General features: G+C 40.0%; 1 protein-coding gene and 1 long non-coding RNA gene across 3 annotated transcripts in view; one reads left to right on the forward strand and one right to left on the reverse strand.

Moving 5' to 3' along the window:
* Nucleotides 1-22,316, forward strand: part of HNF4G (hepatocyte nuclear factor 4 gamma) — a 264,222-nt gene that overhangs the window by 15,860 nt on the left and 226,046 nt on the right. The window lies entirely within an intron of this gene.
* Nucleotides 10,460-22,316, reverse strand: part of LOC138641468 (uncharacterized) — a 37,636-nt gene continuing 25,779 nt past the window's right edge. The window contains exon 3 of one of the 2 annotated variants that reach the window (XR_011313861.1): nucleotides 10,460-12,972. This is a non-coding gene — a long non-coding RNA (uncharacterized lncRNA). Of the gene's footprint in view, nucleotides 12,976-22,316 lie in introns of both variants that reach the window. The other variant, XR_011313862.1, reaches the window with a different exon arrangement.

The raw sequence follows: 22,316 nt of genomic DNA on the forward strand, positions 1-22,316 counted from the left end.
GCATTTAGCAATACTGCTGCCTGTTGCCTCCTCTATTTTTGACATCTAGTTATGTTAGAGGCATGAAGCAGAAGTGGCTCTCTGAGTCAGGGCAAATCTAAAAGTGGAAACCAGGAGGTGGGACAGGGAGCTTTGGCCAGCTCGAGAGCGGGTGATGTTGCAACTTATTTCTTTATTGGACCTGAAAGCTCTGGTTTTGATGATGGCAAGACCAATATTTGGGTGTCTTAAGAGTGGGAATTTATTTCTACACTTCCAAGAGGAAAATACAAAGAGGAGATTACTTCTTAAATTGATTGGGAACTATTATTATTATTATTTATTTATTTATTTATTTATATAGAATCATTAATTCCATGGTGCTGTACATGAGAAAGGGGTTACATACAGAGTTATAGATATCATTTACAGTAAACAAGTTTACAATGACAGACTGGTACAGAGGGGAGAGCACCCTGTCCTTGCGGACTTACTATATCTCCCTATCAGGACATGAATCATCACCTGCTCATGTGGGAAAAGCCAACTGGACAGTAACATGAGAACATGAGCATGGCTCAACCTGTCCATCTACCCATCTTCTTCATGCTCATCATTCTGGTAGCCAGACCGCATCAAGTCGTACCTGGTTAATGTCATCATCGACCGCTTGTATTACCTTTACTCCTCCTCCTTCTCTGTCACACTATCAGATATCCATACATGAATACATGGCCAGTACATATTAATAAGTCTGTTGAAATGAAAATTTGCAAGGTTTAGTTATTTTTTTCCAAAAATTGCCCAAAATCACAAGTATTCTAAATGCCCTGAAAAGATTTGTATAACACTCTGAGGTCTCCTAGCACTGTATCCAACCCATTTTAATCTCTATAATGCAAAAAAAGCCAATATCAAAGTGATCTCACCATAGAAATGGATTATAACAGCCCAATTCATTACACAGTGCACTGACAGACTATTCAAGTAACAAACTAAAACAAAAAAAGTCCAAAAACGTTACATCTTAGTCATGTGTGATCAGGCAGATGGTTCTGTGCAGAACACTGACTTAAATTCATGGTGGCTCTGTAAGAGGTAACATTTTACTTCTGTGACTAAGGGTACCGTTACACTATACGATTTACCAACGATCACGACCAGCGATATGACCTGGCCGTGATCGTTGGTAAGTCGTAGTGTGGTCGCTGGAGAGCTGTCAAACAGACAGCTCTCCAGCGACCAACGATGCCGAGGTCCCTGGGTAACCAGGGTAAACATCGGGTTACTAAGCGTGGCCCTGCCACACACACCGATCCAGCGATGACAGCGGGAGATCCAGCGACGAAAGAATGTTCCAAACGATCTGCTACGACGTACGATTCTCAGCAGGGTCCCTGATCGCTGCTGCGTGTCAGACACAGCGATATCGTATGGATATCGCTGGAACGTCACGAATCGTACCGTCGTAGCGACAAAAGTGCCACTGTGTGACGTACTCTAAGTTGACAGATTTGCCATTTTATCTGCAACAACCTCTGTTTTCTCCCCATAAATATGCCAGAGGCAAATCAGGCCTGTTGGCACTAATACTGCTAGGCTGGTGGGGTTGATGGCATAACATCTGCTGCTGCTAGCAGCTCCTGTATTCTTTACTATGTAATGGATTTTTATTTGTTTTACTGTACCTTTTCCATTGCCTCTGCTACTTTTTGCTTTACCATACATTTTGTACAACACTATAATTAACTTTTAACAAGCTTTTAAACCTCAATTATTGAACCCTTGTCAAAACGGACATAACAAGAAAAGATAGGTAGGTACATGTACAGAAAGCAAAATGTGGCAACAGGTCACAATATAAGTGTGGCACATAAAGTAGTCAAATTAGACTAGAAAAACAGGCGTGCAAAGACAGACATGCAGTCAAATATATACTTTTTCAATGTCTATCAAATTTTTCATCCCCCTTCTAAAAAATGACTAAATAAGAAATAGGGTCTAAGGGGTATCGTTTCTCCTTATGGAGAGTGACATACCATCTCTGGCTTGTCAAGGTAAGGAGGCTTATTCGCCTCTCACCTAGCCAAATCCGTTCTCATGCTTCGCACTGACAAGGGCCAACAGCCCGAAACACAGTGTCTGTGAATTGAGATATTGATTTGGCTTTAATCCTAATTAATATTGCACGACTCGTTAAAGGGTTGATTGTGACTTGTAGGATCGCTACTTCCAACAGGTGGCGCTATAGAGTTTAAGTCCTCTTTTTCTCAGAAGAGGCAATTTGCATATTAAATAAGAAATGCTAAGGAGGTACTGTACACACCGGAAAAGCCAGCTTCTACAAAGGGGTACTGTTTAATGTGATGTGTATGGATGTTAAATTTAACCAGTAAAACAGGTGTGCAAACTAAAAAAAGCTAGATTGCAATACTACTTGCACCTTGTGAGATAGACAGGGAGAATTTTCTTTAGTATTTTTAAATGAACAATTATTCCACCATTACAAAAGCAATGGCACAAGAAATGCAAAAACTCAGAACAGTCGCTTATAGCCACCTTTTGACAATGATTTCAGATTATTTTTTCTGTAAAAGCTTTCATGCTATTTTTCTTCTACTTTTTTTGTGCATTAGGAATGAAGAAAAAAATCTGTATTTTATATGCAGTGAAAGCGATGCATGCTACACCGTATCATTGATCCAACACGCTGAGTCTGGCATTTCTTCTCAAATCTCTTATTCAATCCCCTCCCCATTTATTAATTGAATCTCTGCATTATTAGCAGATTAATACCCACAGATTCTTGACTGCTATTCATTATATTACTGTCTGGAGTATTTATCCAGTGTTCCAGTGCTGAACTGATCTCTAATGTCCTATTGTGAGAAGGATGCAGGGAGCAGTGACAGACAGGAGGCAGAGCAAGGGTTAACAATTTTACTTTAACAAGGGGATACTCCATGCAGTGAGGCAAACAGTTAATCCGGGAAATAAGCAGTTAAATGGCAGAATGGATTGTTCAATGGCAGAAGGATATGCAGGGTTGAAAAACAGTGGATTCAGTAACGGTAGTATTTTTGTAAACTCATCGTGTCTGAAGTATATCCAACTGTAGATGCTGCATGAAAGTCAGTAGCGCCAACAACAGCTGATGTGGTTCTTGTCCAAGAAGGTTCTGCTAGTAATGATGGTCTGTCTTCTGATGGCAGTGGTCTGTGTCCGATACCTTTCACTGGGCCCCTAGTCCATAAGTGGCTGCAGCCAACGAAGGCAAGGCCGTAATATTGTCATGGTCCTGGTCGGACGGTGTAGCAACGTCTGGCAATGTGGGCAACAACCAACAGTCCTACACCCTGCCCTGGCTCTCAAGCGTACATGAAGCGCTCAGCTGAACAGGGCTCCTGGCTCTCTCCCTGTCACTGCGGCAGGCTTCAGCAGTGTCCTGGCATATGGCCTGCCCCGTTTAGCCTCAGCCTGGCTCTGCACCTCACGGAGCATGCTGCGCACACTCCTTGCCTCTCTCACGGCTGGCGGGAAACTCCTTTACGCTGCGCATTCTTTTAACCACGCCCCCAGCTTCTGGATCAGAGCCCCGTTCCAGTCCTTTTGGATTTCCCCCGGGAGACAAGGGATGAAGACTCAACAGTTCCAGACCAGTGCAGCACAGGTACCCGCAACCCGGTCTTCATCCTTGCATCCTACTCTAATATCATCCTAAAATGGCTTTATGTGCCCTGCATAGCTTTGCTTATATGATAACCTCTCCTGATTGGATACCATGCAATATGAAAGCTGCAAGGCTTTATGAGGAAGTCCACGTGGTCACGCCTGAGGTCATCTTAGTCTTCTGTGAATGATGCAATTTTGTGCAATGGGTAAAATTGTGGCATGAATTTTTTGGGGAAAATGAATTGTAAATTGTGGATATGAGGCAGGAACATACAATGAAATATTTATTTCCTTCAATATGGCAGAAAATTGCAGTAGTTATGGAAACAGTTAAAAAGTATGAAACAGAATAATCACAAGTAAATTATGCAATAAGGAACATGTAATGAGTCTTAGAGTTCACTTTAAATGTTAGGGAAGCCTCTTTGGGATTATGCTAATGTCCCTCTAACGGGTGACACATCCACTCCCATGGGAGCTACTGTGTTGGCTCCTCCTGAAGCAAAGGCCCTATCGGGGTTTGCAAATTCTTCCCTCTAGGCCCCAAGTCCTCCTGACAAAGTCTACCAAAGCATGTTGGGCCTCCTTCACTTCAATTAACTCCTGCTCTATATGCTGTCCTAGCCCAGGCCAACCCTTCAACCATACAGTTAGGTCCATATATATTTGGACAGAGACAACATTTTTCTAATTTTTGTTATAGACATTACCACAATGAATTTTAAACAAAACAATTCAGATGCAGTTGAAGTTCAGACTTTCAGCTTTCATTTGAGGGTATCCACATTAAAATTGGATGAAGGGTTTAGGAGTTTCAGCTCCTTAACATGTGCCACCCTGTTTTTAAAGGGACCAAAAGTAATTGGACAATTGACTCCAAGGCTATTTCATGGACAGATGTGGGCAATGCCTTTGTTATGTCATTCTCAATTAAGCAGATAAAAGGCCTGGAGTTGATTTGAGGTGTGGTGCTGCATTTGGAAGGTTTTGCTGTGAAGTAAACATGAGGTCAAAGGAGCTCTCCATATAGGTGAAACAAGCCATCCTTAAGCTGCGAAAACAGAAAAAACCCATCCGAGAAATTGCTACAATATTAGGAGTGGCAAAATCTACAATTTGGTACATCCTGAGAAAGAAAGAAAGCACTAGTGAACTCATCAATGCAAAAAGACCTGGGCGCCCACGGAAGACAGCAGTGGTGGATGATCGCAGAATAATCTCCATGGTGAAGAGAAACCCATTCACAACAGCCAACCAAGTGAACAACACTCTCCAGGAGGTCGGCGTATCAATATCCAAATCTACCATAAAGAGAAGACTGCATGAAAGTAAATACAGAGGGTTCACTGCACGGTGCAAGCCATTCATAAGCATCAAGAATAAAAAGGCTAGACTGGACTTTGCTAAAAAACATCTAAAAAAGCCAGCACAGTTCTGGAAGAACATTCTTTGGACAGATGAACCCAAGATCAACCTCTACCAGAATGAAGGAAAGAGAAAAGTATGGCGAAGGCGTGGTACAGCTCAAGATCCAAAGCATACCACATCATCTATAAAACACAGCGGAGGCAGTGCGATGGCTTGGGCATGCATGGCTGCCTGTGGCACTGGGTCACTAGTGTTTATTGATGATATGACACAGGACAGGAGCAGCCGAATGAATTCTGAGGTATTCAGAGCCATACTGTGTGCTCAGATCCAGCCAAATGCAGCCAAACTGATTGGTCGTCGTTTCATACTACAGATGGACAATGACCCAAAACATAAAACCAAAGCAACCCAGGAGTTTATTAAAGCAAAGAAGTGGAATATTCTTGAATGGCCAAGTCCGTTATCTGATCTCAACCCAATTGAGCATGCATTTCACTTGGTAAAGACTAAACTTCAGACAGAAAGGCCCACAAACAAACAGCAACTGAAAACCACCGCAGTGAAGGCCTGGCAGAGCATCAAAAAGGAGGAAACACAGCGTCTGGTGATGTCCATGATTTCAAGACTTCAGGCAGTCATTACCAACAAAGGGTTTTCAACCAAGTACTAAAAATGAACATTTTATTTATAATTATTGAATCTGTCCAATTACTTTTGGTCCCTTTAAAACAGGGGTGGCACATGTTAAGGAGCTTAAACTCCTAAACCCTTCATCCAATTTTAATGTGGATACCCTCAAATGAAAGCTGAAAGTCTGAACTTCAACTGCATCTGAATTGTTTTGTTTAAAATTCATTGTGGTAATGTCTATAACCAAAATTAGGAAAATGTTGTCTCTGTCCAAATATATATGGACCTAACTGTATGTCAGTGTTGGAAGTGATGGCCCAGCTCATTTTCATTTGTTCACCACTGCATAGTTACTCTCTCAGGTGAAGTCTCCTCACAGATCTTAAGCATTTGACTCCTAGCAGTTGTCTCTCAGGTCCACAGGGATCAGGGCACGGCTCTTGTTCCCAAGATGGCATCGCCTGGGCTGTGGGTCTTGACCGGCTCAAGTCTGGGATTTGGGCTTTGACTTGCGTAGTTGGAACTCCGGGTCTTGACCAGCGTAGATCGGGTCCTTGGGCCTTGACTGGTGTAGTATGTACTCCAGGTCTGGTTCCGCTAAGGTTCTATCTCTGATTGTGCTGTGGCTCGCTGGTGTACACTCCCTACTGCGCACTGTCACTCCAGCGGCAGAAACTTTCCCTTGGCACATATGGTCGGCTCTCCTTCCTGGCACCAAAACTCACTCTGGTACGCAGACCTTTTATACTCAGGAACCCATCATCAATGGCACTTGACTAGGTATTACATTCAAACTCGATCTCTCTGCAACTCTTTCTCTTCATGTAGGTTCCGCATAATCAGTTTCCGCATAGTAGTGGCAGTCTTCTCGCACCAATAACACACCTCGCTTGGGATTTTTAGGATTATTGTCACTTCCTCTTGCATATGCTCACACTTGGAGTGCTTATTCTACTTTATATTGGAAAATGTGAGCATATTTTTACAAATGGAAGTAGTGGAATGGTTATATAGGTGTTTGTCCACCAATAAAATTATACTAGTAGTCCAGCGATGAGAAACCTAGCGCAGAAGTTATGGTGGGGAAAAAAGTATTTTGTCAGCCACCAATTGTGCAAGTTCTCCCACTTAAAAAGATGAGAGAGGCCTGTAATTGACATCACAGGTAGACCACAACTATGAGAGTCAAAATGAGAAAACAAATCCAGAAAATCAGACAAGGTGATTGTATATGCAAATAAGCCTAGAAGTGCACTGGGGGCATGCTAATAAACTTGGAAAAACTTTTTCTGACTTATAACAAGAGAGTTTGTTACTCATTTTTAAGATAAGTTCAAACTAGGAGTTTTTGCAGCACTTTTTATGCTAATTTTCAGCTGCGTTTTACAGTGCCAGCAAAGTCTATGAGATTTCAGAAGTCTCATGCACACAGCTTTTTTTTGTCATCAGGATGCTGTGCTTTGCATGGTTCTACTGTGTTCTGTCCCACATCTGAATCCCATTTTAACCTTGCTGTCCAAATATGGCCTTCAGGACGAGGCTGCAACATCTGCTAACATATCCTAGAGATTAGACCAGTTGTATACTTTGCTGATGCTAATGGCTCAAGTGCATAGATGTTTTGAATTTTGGGTGCAGTAACACTAAACTGGGATCGGATTGCATGTCTTAGTTGTTGGTATTGAAAAAAGGAAGCATTAGGAAGCCCATATTCTTGTTGGAGTTCATTGAAGCTTTCAAGTGTTCCGTTTTCTAGTATATTGTCCATAGTTTGTATTCCTTTAAGTTCCCTCCCACTAAACCCCTTTAACATGTCAAATTCCGCTAATTTATGATTGTGCCATATTGGGGTTAATTTGGAGTATCCAGTAATTCCAAGCAATCTCCTATCCCACACCTTGTATAGTAACGCCATAGTTGGCCACTCTCCATCCACACGGCTCGCACCCCCTTCCAATATGTGAATAGGTGAAAAGTAGTTTTTGTCATGTAAAACGAGTCTTCCCACTTTGCTCATACTCTCCCTCTTTTCCCAGCCATGAAAATGCTGCATCTGTGATGCTATAAAGTAAATCCATGGTTCTGGTATCGCCAACCCACCCTCTATTTTAAACCCCCGGAAGCGTTAGTAATTTAATTCTTGCATTGTGTTTGCACCAAATTAGTTCTCTAAACATTGACTGTACCTTATGGAATATAGGGGGAGGAACCCAACATGGAGAATTGTGTGGTATGTATAGCAATTGTCGCATTAGTATCATTTTAATGAGATTTTCTCTGCCTATTACTGATAGCAGGAGTTTGTACCATGCATTGATTTTAGACCTGAATCTGTCTAACAAGGGGTTAATGTTTATCATTATATAATCTTTTATATGTGCATCAATCACTACTCTAAGATATTTACATTTTTCTACAACCTGAATCTGTGTATCTGATATTAGTTCTGGAGGGGGAAGAAGATCCACTGGTAAGAGTGATGATTTTTTCCCAGTTAATCGTCAATCCTGACCAACGAGCAATTTCTTTAATTTCCGCCATTATTGGGCCCAAAGATGTGTCTATATTACCCACATACAACAGCACATCATTAGCATATAAACTTACTTTTTCCTCTATATCATTACACCTAAAATCCACAAAATTGCACCCATCCCTCAATCTACATTCCAATGTCTCCATCGCCATAACAAACAGAAGGGGCAAAAGTGGGCAACCCTGACACATACCCATACCCAAGGTAAATGTACTTGACATATGTCTGTTAACCTTCAACCTAGCCATTGGTGACAAGTACAGTAATTTGACCCAAATTATAAATTTCAAGCCAAATCACATTGTATTCGTGACTTCCCATAGATAATAATTCCACTTGACACTGTAGAAAGCCTTTGCAGTGTCGTGTGACATTATTGTCCCATTTCTGCACTATACAATTGCATGTTAAGATATAAATGTCTAATATTGATAGCCGTGGATCTATTTGGCATGAAACCTGTTTGAGCATCATGTATTAGCTCCGTTATTATTTTATTAAGTCTCATGGCTAATACTTTAGCAAATAGTTTCACGTCAACAGGGAGAAGAGATATTGGTCTATAGAAATACGGGCATTCAGGGTTTTTTCTTGGTTTTAACAACAGAATAATAATTGCTTCATCCATTAAAGCAGACAATCTCCCAACTTTTGTTACTTCCTCCAACACTCCCAACAATCTGGAAAGTAAAATGTCCCTATATTCTTTATAAAATTCTCCAAGGAGCCCGGAGCCTTTTCATTTTGGAGTTTACTCAATGCTGCCTCCAGCTCTTCCAAAGTCAATGGTTGATCCAGACATCCACTACCATCTAGAGACAATTTAGGGAGCTTTACCTCTGCCAAGTATGTAGATATTTCTTCCTCACTTGCTACAGATCTGGTTTTGTATATTTCTCCATAGTATTGACTTAAGGCTCTTAAAATATCGGAGGTGTCAGTGAGTATATTGCCCTCTCTCGATAAAAGTCTAACTATATGCAGTTATCCCTCCTGTGCATTATTTATTAATGGCAACAGGTGTCCAGCACTAGGACACTGTGCACCAGGCTCTTGGGGCATTGCACACAAGGCTGTTAGGGCTCTCTACACCAAGCTGTTAGGGTATTATTTACCAGGCTGTTAGGGCAATGTGCATAAGGCTGGCTTTTAGGGCAGTCTACACCAGGCTGTGAGGGCACTGTGCACCAGGTTCTTAAGCCAATTTCTACAACAAGCTGTTAGAGTACTTTGCACCAGGGTGTTAGGGCAATGTGTCCAAAGCTGTTAGGGAACTCTGTAGAAGGCTGTGAGGGCACTGTGCTTTTAGAGAAATGTGTACCAAGCTGTTAGGGCAATGTGCACCTTGCTCTGAAGACACTCTGCTACAGGCCGAGAATAGAATGGCGGTGCAAACCGTGATCTGACATTTATACAGGCCGGTTCACGTGGTTTGCCAGCCAATCACTTGGCATGGCTGTGATTGCTCTGGAATTTCCCACAGGCTAAAAGGTTGTTGGTTGACTGTGCTTCAGCATTTTAACAACCTTTATTTGGCATCCGAACCTGAACAGTACAAAGGACTTCAGGGAGAAGTCCGTATTCAGAGTTCAGCACCAGACACTAGGTGTCCGGTAAAAGCCCCAAACTTTACAGTTCGAGTTCACTCATCTCTACTGCTGATAAAACTCTGGTACCAGGGATAAGGAGTTATAATACTGAACTTCTAGGACATTATCAGAAGAAAAACACTGTATTCAATCATTTTTGCCATTAAAATTTTTTCAAAAATCATGACTGATGGAAAAAAAACATCAGACAAAGTGCCTTCTAAAATCCCAGAACACTAGAGTCAAAACAACAAAAATGGCTTCCCCAAACACATTGGGATATATTTATCAAAACTGCCTAATTCTTAGAAAGTGCAAGCTTTACTTAGATAATCATAAAATGTGTCATATTTATCAAAGTGGTTTATGTTTTTTGATGAATAAAGAATTCCAAAACAATCGACACTCAACTGTAGCTGTGTTGCACGAGTAGTGTAAATGGTTCAAATAAAGTCCCAGCAATTATGGAACTTGTAACCTTACATCTTTATTACATCACACAGATCACACAAAGGTTATCACAAACAAATGATCCATAGGAAATATAAAACTCCAATATTTATTCACAGGATTGGTGTAAACCAAAACTCTAACTGTTCGATATGTGATTTACCTAATGAATACCTCATGTACATGATATGGGAATGCAGCAATATTGGCTCTTCTTGGAATGATGTTCTAGACAAAATTAATAGCAATTAAGCCAGAGCACAATCAATGCATATTGGATATTTTACTAGATCTTCCCGAGTTGGACCCAACAGCAATTGATATATCCAGAATACTGTACTGCTAGAAAACGTATTGCTTCCCTTTAGATACAATCTACTCCCCCTTCAAATTGTGAAATTATTAATAGAGTAAAGGAACTTATAAGTTTAGAAAAGGGTGTGCATAAAAAAAGAAATATGATGAAAAAATTTGAAAATATTTGGGGTACACGGATTAATACCTCAGGACTACCATCGAGAATCCTACTTTTGTAGAACTGATTCTATATGCACACTAAGCTAACTTTCCCTTTCGAGGCTCTGTGTGAATGGTAGAAATGGACATTGACTGGATAACCTCCGTTTTTACATTATACCATATTGACTAATTATTGGACTTTCCTGAATATATAGTAATGTCATTATATAACACAAAAAAATTCTTTTCAATTTTGCTCTATAAAATAGTTCCAGGACTTACGTTCTGGTGGAGGGGTGAGGAAATCACCTTCTTTCTGTTTTTGTGATTTATGTAGGACTGCATATTTTGTTGTTGTGTTATTATTTAAAAAATGTTCCATAAAAAGATTCAGGATTTAAAAAAAAAGATGTAAGGTTACACCTTCAGTGAGTACAGGGATTTCTCTGATCATGCTGTGTGATAAATCTGTCTAGTCTAAGTTTACACCAACTATTGGTTGCCTTTCTTTGTGTCAGAATTGTGCACTATAATTTTGGATCATTTTTTGCAACGTTGTATTGCACTTTCAGCCATATACCCAAAAGTTGGACAATTAAAAAAAAGTCTAAAACAATTCATGGAAAATAGTTTTTTAGTGCAAATTATGCCAGAATTTAGCTTGATGAATAGGTCCTATTGTGTGTAACCTGTAGATTACATTTTCCTTTTCATTCACAGTAAACATCACGCCTGTATATTTTGTACCCTAAAACAGACTAAAAATGTTTAGATGCTTAGCATTTCGCAACAGAAACAAAATCAGGAAAACAAAGCTTGGGAATTCTAACATTGCAAAAAGTTTCAAGAATGTTTGAAGTAAAGCAATGAAATACTGGGTGCTGCTTGAAAAGATGGCAACTCAAGTCATAGGTATAGGTGTGCCCACTTTAAATGGTAGGGCATTGACTAACAGAGTACCTACATATGGGTATTATTAGGGAGAAGGTTCTTCTTTTAGACCACATTCACACATTTAGCATTTGATCAGTATTTTACATCACTATTTGTAATCCAAAACCAGGAGTGGGTGAAATCTTTATATTATACTTTCCCTCTGCATTTGTCACCAATTCCTGATTTTGGCTTACAGATACCGATGTAAAATACTGACCGAATACTGAACGTGTGAACGTGGCCATATAGAACGGATAATGCAGCAATAGACAGGTTCCTATCCCACTTGGGACAAATTTAATACCATACATATTTTTAATCCTCAATTTGTAAAGCTTTTAGAAGTGACTTAGTTTACAATGATCAAGTTTAGGCTTTCTTGTAGCAAGAACATTAGACTATGCACAAATATCGCTAAAGCAGGCAGCACAAGAAAGAGGAAAAAAAAGGTTTCTTTAAAGTTTCTGTTTGCCAACTTCCACCAAAGGCTTGGTCTATATGCAGTAAAGCGTGTTGACTCTTCATAATAAATTAAGGTCAGGGTGTGTTTATTGTATACATTCTACATGACGAGTCCTCGCCCAGAGTCACACACCTCTTAGTAAACACATACCACAACCGAGAATTTACTAACTGCATTTCAGGACACTTATTTAGAAATTATATTACATTCTTTGTTTTCTCTAGTCTTTAACCATCCAAGATAAAATTATTTTATTTGAGTCTATATTATAATAAGAAATTATTAATATCCCACATAGAATTTTGCTTGTATCATGTTATGTGAAGGCTGGATAAAAATCGGGAAAGATTCCTGTGCTAGCCAAACCAGATATGTTTTATTCAGGTAATATATTCTCTTCCACATTTGTGAATTGATTCTTTGTAGGCTCCAGTTTATTATGTTCTCAAGTTCATTGATCTCCGCAGTGCTTAAACAAGCTCTTATTGGTTTTCGTTTACTGTTTAGTTACATATTTTAGAATAACACTCAAGTCACCTGTGCCCTATTACTCCCGGGAGGAAAATACAGCTCAAAAGGAAAAATAAAATAAATCTCTGTCTCTGTTATTCTCTTTTTCTCTCTCTTGCTTTCATCTTTCATTCTTTCTTTCTTTCTTTCATTCTTTCTTTCTTTCTTTCATTCTTTCATTCTTTCTTTCTTTCTTTATTTCTTTCTTTCATTCTTTCTTTCTTTCCTCTTTTCTTTTTCTTTCTCTGTCTCTCTTTTTCTTGCTTTTTTCTCTTTGTCCCATTTTCTCTTTCTCTTTGATTTTCTCTCTCCTTTTTTCAAATATTCTCCTTTCCTATCACTTTCTGGCCCAGATTCTTCAGTTCTTAGTTCAAATTCTGCTGGAAAAGTATTTTAATTATTTGCAAAATGTTTGTGAAACAAGTAGTTGAGCAAAAATTTTGCAACTTTTAGTGTTTTTATGCCAGCCCCAAAAAGAGAAAAATAGTTGAAGGTAAAGTAGTTGTAATTGAAACTTAGCTTGGAGCTGGTAAGACCAAGGACGACCAACAAATACAGCACAATTTACATCACAAAAGTAGCATAACCTAAAATAGGAATATACTCCAGTCCTTAATGACAGTACATTTCTTATGGTTGTGCACAGAAATGATAAGATACATCAAATTGATTATGAGGTACACATTTTGTAACAATCCTGTCACATCTTAAGGTACCGTCACACTAAGCGACGCTGCAGCGATACCGACAATGATGCCGATCGCTGCAGCGTCGCTGTTTGGTCGCTGGAGAGCTGTCACACAGACAGCTCTCCAGCGACCAATGATCCCGAGGTCCCCGGGTAACCAGGGTAAACATCGGGTTACTAAGCGCAGGGCCGCGCTTAGTAACCTGATGTTTACCCTAGTTACCGTTGTAAATGTAAAAAAACAAACACTACATACTTACATTCCCGGTGTCTGGTCAGGCCTCTCGCCTTCAGCTTCCTGCACTGACTGAGTGCCGGCCGTAAAGTACAGCGATGACGTCACCGCTGTGCTGTGCTTTACGGCTGGCCGGCGCTCACCAGTCAGTGCGGGAAGCCGACGGCGAGGGACATGACCAGACACTGGGAATGTAAGTATGTAGTGTTTGTTTTTTTACATTTACAACGGTAACCAGGGTAAACATCGGGTTACTAAGCGCGGCCCTGCGCTTAGTAACCCGATGTTTACCCTGGTTACCAGTGAAGACATCGCTGAATCGGCGTCACACACGCCGATTCAGCGATGTCAGTGGGAGATCCAGCGACAAAATAAAGTGCTGGACTTTCCCCAGCGACCAACGATCTCCCAGCAGGGGCCTGATCGTTGGTCGCTGTCACACATAACGATTTCGTTAACGATATCGTTGCTACGTCACAAAAAGCAACAATATCGTTAATGATATCGTTATGTGTGACGGTACCTTTAGTTCAGCTGACCCTTCATTTGTTTGTGTGATCGGTGGGGGTGCGACAACCTGCATCCCCGCTGATTAGCCGTTCCCAGTGCCATTGATTTAAATATGGGGTGGATGCGCAGTACCAGGCCACAGACTCTATTCTGCCACTGTGAAGCTCTGTAACTGACACCGGGACAGCTGATCGGTCAGAGTGCTGGATGTGACAGCCCAACTTATTAGACATTGATGACCTATCCTAAAGATAGGCCATCAATGTTAAAGTCCCAGACAACCTCTTTAAGACTGGTATACAAAATGGCATTCTTGAGGAAATATGACCTCTGTCTTTGTTTCTCATTCTTTCTCATTTTCCTTCATCCCCCTCCTGCCTCTTACCCTTTTTCTCATTCAATATCTTGGTTTCAAAGAATACATGTAGATGATTTTCAAAGGATTCCTTAGATGTTTTCAGATAAATACATATAGATATCTATCCATGTATCTGTCTATCTATCCGAGGATCTGTTTATAACAAGGAAGGTGACGGGCACAAGGGGGCATTCTCTGCGTCTGGAGGAGAGAAGGTTTTTCCACCAACATAGAAGAGGATTCTTTACTGTTAGGGCAGTGAGAATCTGGAATTGCTTGCCTGAGGAGGTGGTGATGGCGAACTCAGTCGAGGGGTTCAAGAGAGGCCTGGATGTCTTCCTGGAGCAGAACAATATTGTATCATACAATTATTAGGTTCTGTAGAAGGACGTAGATCTGGGGATTTATTATGATGGAATATAGGCTGAACTGGATGGACAAATGTCTTTTTTTGGCCTTGCTAACTGTGTTACTATGTTACCATGTACCTGTCCACCTATATCTATATATCTTTTGTTTTGTAATATATCTATCCATCTATTAGAAAAAATTGAAGGTAACACAGAGGTGACAAAATGCTATTTAATAACCCATAATTGCGACATTTCAGCCTCAAGTGTAAGCCTTTCAAAACGTCGCCATTATGGGCAATTAGATAGCATTTTTTTTTCACTTTTTCAAGTTGGTGTGCTGCCTCCAATTTTTTCTATTATTTTGAAGATTTGGTATTTCTCTTGGGGGGGCACGGCACCCGGATTCATTGCTGTTGCTGCTTTTTCTTTTTTCTTTTCTATCTATCTATCTATCTATCTATCTATCTATCTATCTGTCTGTCTGTCTGTCTGTCTGTCTGTCTATCTATCTATCTATCTATCTATCTATCTATCTATCTATCTATCTATCTATCTATCTGTCTATCATCTCTCTATTTAAGAATTAATGCCATGGAGATAAAAACACATTGCTGGGTCACATAGAGACGCATAGCCCATGATATATTATGTGGTTTTCAGTTCTCTGTTCAGATGTATATAAAGGACCCAGAGTCACTTCCTCATTTTGACCATCAGTCTTATGAATGACTTTTTAGCCATAAGGCAGGTCATATAGTTGCCCTTAGGTATACAATAGCATTCATTTCAATGTTGTCAATTAATATTAAATGCCATTTGTAGTGCAGTGTTACTAAACAAATTGAGAATACTGTATCTGTACATAGAAATGATCACTGTGCACTAATGAATGGACTAAATAAGGGCTGCATCATATCTAGTACATGATGAGTACTCTACCAAGCTTTTAAAAATCAGTGCAGTGAACACCAGCTTATAAGTTTACATCACACATTATTTCTATGTCCAAACAAAAATATTGATCCACAGGGTATATTATATTTTTGCCCTGAATAAAAGTCTATCGGTTTGTATGTTAGATGTGGTCTTCTTTACACGTTATCAGTAATATAACATATCTCTAAAAAAATCTAGCATTTTATTTGCATATTTGGATTGAACTTGTCAGTCAACAATTTATCACTTTTAACCCCTTTGCAATATCGGTTGTAATAGTATGCCGATGTCAGACTTCCCTGTTTGGTGAGGGTTCCAGTGCTGAGCCCACACCTTTCCGGGCACATGACAGCTGATATATACAGATGACATATGCCCGCAACAGCCGTGGTTGGAATCACAATCCACCCGCTGCTGTTAACTAGTTAAAAGCCACTGTCAATCTCTGAGAGCAGCATTTAACTCTCGCTTACCGGAAGCTCATCACTAAACTCACCCTTCGTGACCCCGTCACATGATTGCGGGCCACTTATGGGTTGGCATAACAACCAGAGGTCTCTAGCAGATGGTTGTCATAGCCAGATTGCTATGAGCACTGCCCAGTGGTCAGCGTTCATACCAAGTGAGCATTTCTGCTACATATGGGCGATCTGATCATCGCCTGTACGTAGCAGAGCCGATCAGACAACTGCAGCTTCTAGTATCCCATGGAGACTATTGAAGCATGCAAAAAGTAAAAAAGCATGCTTTTAAAAATATTTAAAAAATAAAAAAGAGTTCAGTGTTGAAGAAAGAAGAAGGATATATGTTGCAATAAGTTGCCAACTAGTTCATTCAATGCTAAGAAGACTTGAAGTGTTCCTTAAAAATCATCATAGAAAATGTTACATGTAGTTGTTTTTGATGATTGGTGTATTCATTTTTGCATCAAATAATTTGAGTAAATCTGAAGCTTTTAGAATGAAAGTAACTGTATATTACTAAACTTACTATAATGTTATGGTTAAAAAAAAAATGTACTATGAAACTCAGTCAAAATTTGGAAATCATAGTAACATAGTAACATAGTTATTAAGGTTGAAGGGAGACCTTAAGTCCATCTAGTTCAACCCATAGCCTAACCTAACATGCCCTAACATGTTGATCCAAAGGAAGGCAAAAAAAAACCATGTGGCAAAGAGTAAGTTCCACATTGGGGAAAAAAATTCCTTCCAGATTCCACATACGGCAATCAGACTAGTTCCCTGGATCAACGCCCTATCAAGGAATCTAGTATATATACCCTGTAACATTATACTTTTCAAGAAAGGTATCCAATCCCCTCTTAAATTTAAGTAATGAATCACTCATTACAACATCATACGGCAGAGAGTTCCATAGTCTCACTGCTCTTACAGTAAAGAACCCACGCCTGTTATTATGCTTAAACCTTCTTTCCTCCAGATGTAGAGGATGCCCCCTTGTCCCTGTCTCAGGTCTATGATTAAAAAGATCATCTGAAAGGTCTTTGTACTGTCCCCTCATATATTTATACATTAAAATAAGATCACCCCTTAGTCTTCGTTTTTCCAAACTAATAGCCCCAAGTGTAATAACCTATCTTGGTATTGCAGACCCCCCAGTCCTCTAATAACCTTGGTCGCTCTTCTCTGCACCCGCTCTAGTTCAGCTATGTCTTTCTTATACACCGGAGACGAGAACTGTGCACAGTATTCTAAGTGTGGTCAAACTAGTGACTTGTTTAGAGGTAAAATTATGTTCTTCTCATGTGCATCTATGCCTCTTTTAATGCATCCCATTATTTTATTTGCCTTTGTAGCAGCTGCCTGACACTGGCCACTGAATATGAGTTTGCCATCCACCCATACTCCCAGGTCTTTTTCATTGACGGTTTTGCCCAGAGCTTTAGAATTAAGCACATAGTTATTCATCTTATTACTTCTACCCAAGTGCATCACCTTACATTTATCCCCATTAAAGCTCATTTGCCATTTATCAGCCCAAGCTTCTAGTTTACATAAATCATCATGTAATATTTGAAAACTTTAAATAAAGAATTTAAAAAAAAAAAAAAAAAAAATCATCATGTAATATAAAATTGTCCTCCTCTGTATTGATTACCCTGCAGAGTTTAGTGTCATCTGCAAATATTGAAATTCTGCTCTGAATGCCCCCTACAAGGTCATTAATAAATATGTTAAAAAGAAGAGGGCCCAATACTGACCCCTGTGGTACTCCACTGCTAACCGCTACCCAGTCCGAGTGTGCTCCATTAATAACCACCCTTTGTTTCCTATCCCTGAGCCAGCTCTCAACCCACTTACACATATTATCCCCTATCCCCATTATTCTCATTTTATGTATCAACATTTTGTGCGGCACCTTATCAAAAGCTTTTGAAAAGTCCATATACACTACGTCCACTGGATTCTCTTGGTCCTGTCTGGAACTTACCTCATCATAGAAGCTGATCAGATTAGTCTGACAGGAACGGTCCCTAGTAAACCCGTGCTGATACTGGGTCATGAGGTTATTCCTCTTCAGATACTCCAATATAGCATCCTTTAGAATGCCCTCCAGGATTTTACCCACAGTAGAGGTTAAGCTTACTGGCCTATAATTACTGAGTTCAGTTTTTGTCCCCTTTTTGAATATTGGCACCACATTTGCTATACGCCAGTCCTGTGGTACAGACCCTGTTACTATGGAGTAAGGTTGAGCGACTTTTCATTTTTTGAGGTCGAGTTGGGTTTCACGAAACCCAACTTTCTCAAAAGTCGGGTCGAGTGAAATCGGCCGGTCTTATTGAAAAGTCGGGGTCGGGGATTAGCCGAAACACGATACCCAATGCAAAGTCAATGGGAAATTTTCTTTTTTTATATTTGCTTCAGCGCTATATATCAGAAAAGCCGGTAATTCAATTGCCGGCTTTTCATTTCTCCTGCCTAAACCCGACATGATATGAGACATGGTTTACATACAGTAAACCATGTCATATCCCCCTTTTTTTTGCATATTACACACTACTAATGTTAGTAGTGTGTATGTGCAAAATTTCGGCGCTCTAGCTATTAAATTTAAGGGTTAAATCGCGGAAAAAATTGGCATGGGCTCCCACGCAATTTTTTCTGCCAGAGTAGTAAAGCCAGTGACTGAGGGCAGATATTAATAGCCTGGAGAGGGTCCATGGTTATTGGCCCCCCCCTGGCTAAAAACATCTGCCCCCAGCCACCCCAGAAAAGGCACATCTGTAAGATGCGCCTATTCTGGCACTTGGCCACTCTCTTCCCATTCCCGTGTAGCGGTGGGATATGGGATAATGAAGGGTTAATGTCACCTTGCTATTGTAAGGTGACATTAAGCCAGATTAATAATGGAGAAGCGTCAATTCTGACACCTATCCATTATTAATCCAATTGTATGAAAGGGTTAAAAAAAACACACACATTAATAAAAAGTATTTTAATGAAACAAAACACACAGGTTGTTTTAATGTTTTATTGCTCTCTCAATCCACCTGAAGACCCTCGTTCTGTAACAAATTAAAAATTATAAACCAACAATATACATACAGTGGGGCAAAAAAGTATTTAGTCAGTCAGCAATAGTGCAAATTCCACCACTTAAAAAGATGAGAGGCGTCTGTAATTTACATCATAGGTAGACCTCAACTATGGGAGACAAACTGAGAAAAAAAATCCAGAAAATCACATTGTCTGTTTTTTTTAACAATTTATTTGCATATTATGGTGGAAAATAAGTATTTGGTCAGAAACAAAATTTCATCTCAATACTTTGTAATATATCCTTTGTTGGCAATGACTGAGGTCAAACGTTTTCTGTAAGTCTTCACAAGGTTGCCACACACTGTTGTTGGTATGTTAGCCTATTCCTCCATGCAGATCTCCTCTAGAGCAGTGATGTTTTTGGCTTTTCGCTTGGCAACACGGACTTTCAACTCCCTCCAAAGGTTTTCTATAGGGTTGAGATCTGGAGACTGGCTAGGCCACTCCAGGACCTTGAAATGCTTCTTACGAAGCCACTCCTTCGTTGCCCTGGCGGTGTGCTTTGGATCATTGTCATGTTGAAAGACCCAGCCACGTTTCATCTTCAATGCCCTTGCTGATGGAAGGAGGTTTGCACTCAAAATCTCACGATACATGGCCCCATTCATTCTTTCATGTACCCGGATCAGTCGTCCTGGCCCCTTTGCAGAGAAACAGCCCCAAAGCATGATGTTTCCACCACCATGCTTTACAGTAGGTATGGTGTTTGATGGATGCAACTCAGTATTCTTTTTCCTCCAAACACGACAAGTTGTTTTTCTACCAAACAGTTCCAGTTTGGTTTCATCAGACCATAGGACATTCTCCCAAAACTCCTCTGGATCATCCAAATGCTCTCTAGCAAACTTCAGACGGGCCCGGACATGTACTGGCTTAAGCAGTGCGACACGTCTGGCACTGCAGGATCTGAGTCCATGGTGGCGTAGTGTGTTACTTATGGTAGGCCTTGTTACATTGGTCCCAGCTCTCTGCAGTTCATTCACTAGGTCCCCCCGCGTGGTTCTGGGATTTTTGCTCACCGTTCTTGTGATCATTCTGACCCCACAGGGTGGGATTTTGCGTGGAGCCCCAGATCGAGGGAGATTATCAGTGGTCTTGTATGTCTTCCATTTTCTAATTATTGCTCCCACTGTTGATTTCTTCACTCCAAGCTGGTTGGCTATTGCAGATTCAGTCTTCCCAGCCTGGTGCAGGGCTATAATTTTGTTTCTGGTGTCCTTTGACAGCTCTTTGGTCTTCACCATAGTGGAGTTTGGAGTCAGACTGTTTGAGGGTGTGCACAGGTGTCTTTTTATACCGATAACAAGTTTAAACAGGCGCCATTACTACAGGTAATGAGTGGAGGAAAGAGGAGACTCTTAAAGAAGAAGTTACAGGTCTGTGAGAGCCAGAAATCTTGATTGTTTGTTTCTGACCAAATACTTATTTTCCACCATAATATGCAAATAAAATGTTAAAAAAACAGACAATGTGATTTTCTGGATTTTTTTTTCTCAGTTTGTCTCCCATAGTTGAGGTCTACCTATGATGTAAATTACAGACGCCTCTCATCTTTTTAAGTGGTGGAACTTGCACTATTGCTGACTGACTAAATACTTTTTTGCCCCACTGTACCTTCCGTTGATCTGTAACGTCCCACGCTGTAAATCCATCTGAAGCGGTTAAAATATTTTACAGGCAGGAGCTCTGCTAATGCAGCTGTGCTCATGGCTGTAAAACCCCAGAGAATGAAGGTAATGTAGGTCAATGACCTATAGTTACCTTTATTCGCGGTGATGCGCCCTCTGCTGGATGTCCTCATGAACTTGAGCCTGGGAGCTCTAGCTTAAATTTAATAGCTAGAGCGCCGAAATTTTGCACATACACACTACTAACATTAGTAGTGTGTAATATGCAAAAAAAGGGGGGATATGACATGGTTTACTGTATGTAAACCATGTCTCATATCATGTCGGGTTTAGGCAGGAGAAATGAAAAGCCGGCAATTGAATTACTGGCTTTTCAAAATTATCGCGCTGAAGTAAATATAAATATATATATATGTGTGTCTCTATGACATATATATATATATATATATATATATATATATATATATATATATATATAAAAAACGAAACCCGACTTTGGAGTACAGATCGCCGACCGCCCACCCGATCCCAGACTTTGCTAAAAGTCGGCGACTTTTGAAAAGTGCCGATCTGTTTTGCTCAACCCTACTATAGAGTCTTTAAAGATTAAAAATAATGGTCTATCAATGACTGTACTTAATTCCTGCAATACTCAGGGGTGTATCCCATCCGGGCCCGGAGATTTGTCAATTTTAGTGATTTTTAGACGCCGACGTACTTCCTGCTGGGTTAAGCAGGTGACATTTAATGGGGAATTTTTATCACTAGTCATTTTGTCTGCCATGGGATTTTATTGTGTAAATACTGAATTTTCTTTAGTACATGAAAAATCCTTTTACAAAAAGGATTTTCACAAGAAATGCAACCATCTTTTTTCTATTCAAAAAATATTGCCATAACTTGTTGCTTTCTAGTTAGGAATGATGAAAATATATGCAATTTTAATTAAAGTACAGAGGAAGAAATGATAGCTACAAAGATTTCCCAATTTTTCGGACTGACTGACCTTCAATCCTTAAAGGAATGAGGGCCACTCCTTTTTCTTTACTTAGCTGCTTTTTTCTTGCCATAATATTCTAACAGTCTATTCAGTAGGACTATCAGCTGTGTATCCACCAGACTTCTGTTCAACACAACTGATGGTCCCAACCCCATTTATAAGGCAAGAAATCCCACTTATTAAACCTGACAGGGCACATCTGTGAAGTGAAAACCATTCCCGGTGACTACTTCTTGACGCTCATCAAGAGAATTCCAAGAGTGTGCAAAGCAGTCATCAAAGCAAAATGTGGCTACTTTGAAGAACCTAGAATATAAGACATATTTTCAGTTGTTTCACACTTTCTTGTTAAGGATATAATTCCACATGTGTTAATTCATAGTTTTGATGCCTTCAGTGTGAATGTACAATTTTCATAGCCATGCAAATACAGAAAAATCTTTAAAT

This window comes from Ranitomeya imitator, chromosome 6 (genome assembly GCF_032444005.1).
Source record: "Ranitomeya imitator isolate aRanImi1 chromosome 6, aRanImi1.pri, whole genome shotgun sequence".
NCBI lineage: Eukaryota > Metazoa > Chordata > Amphibia > Anura > Dendrobatidae > Ranitomeya > Ranitomeya imitator.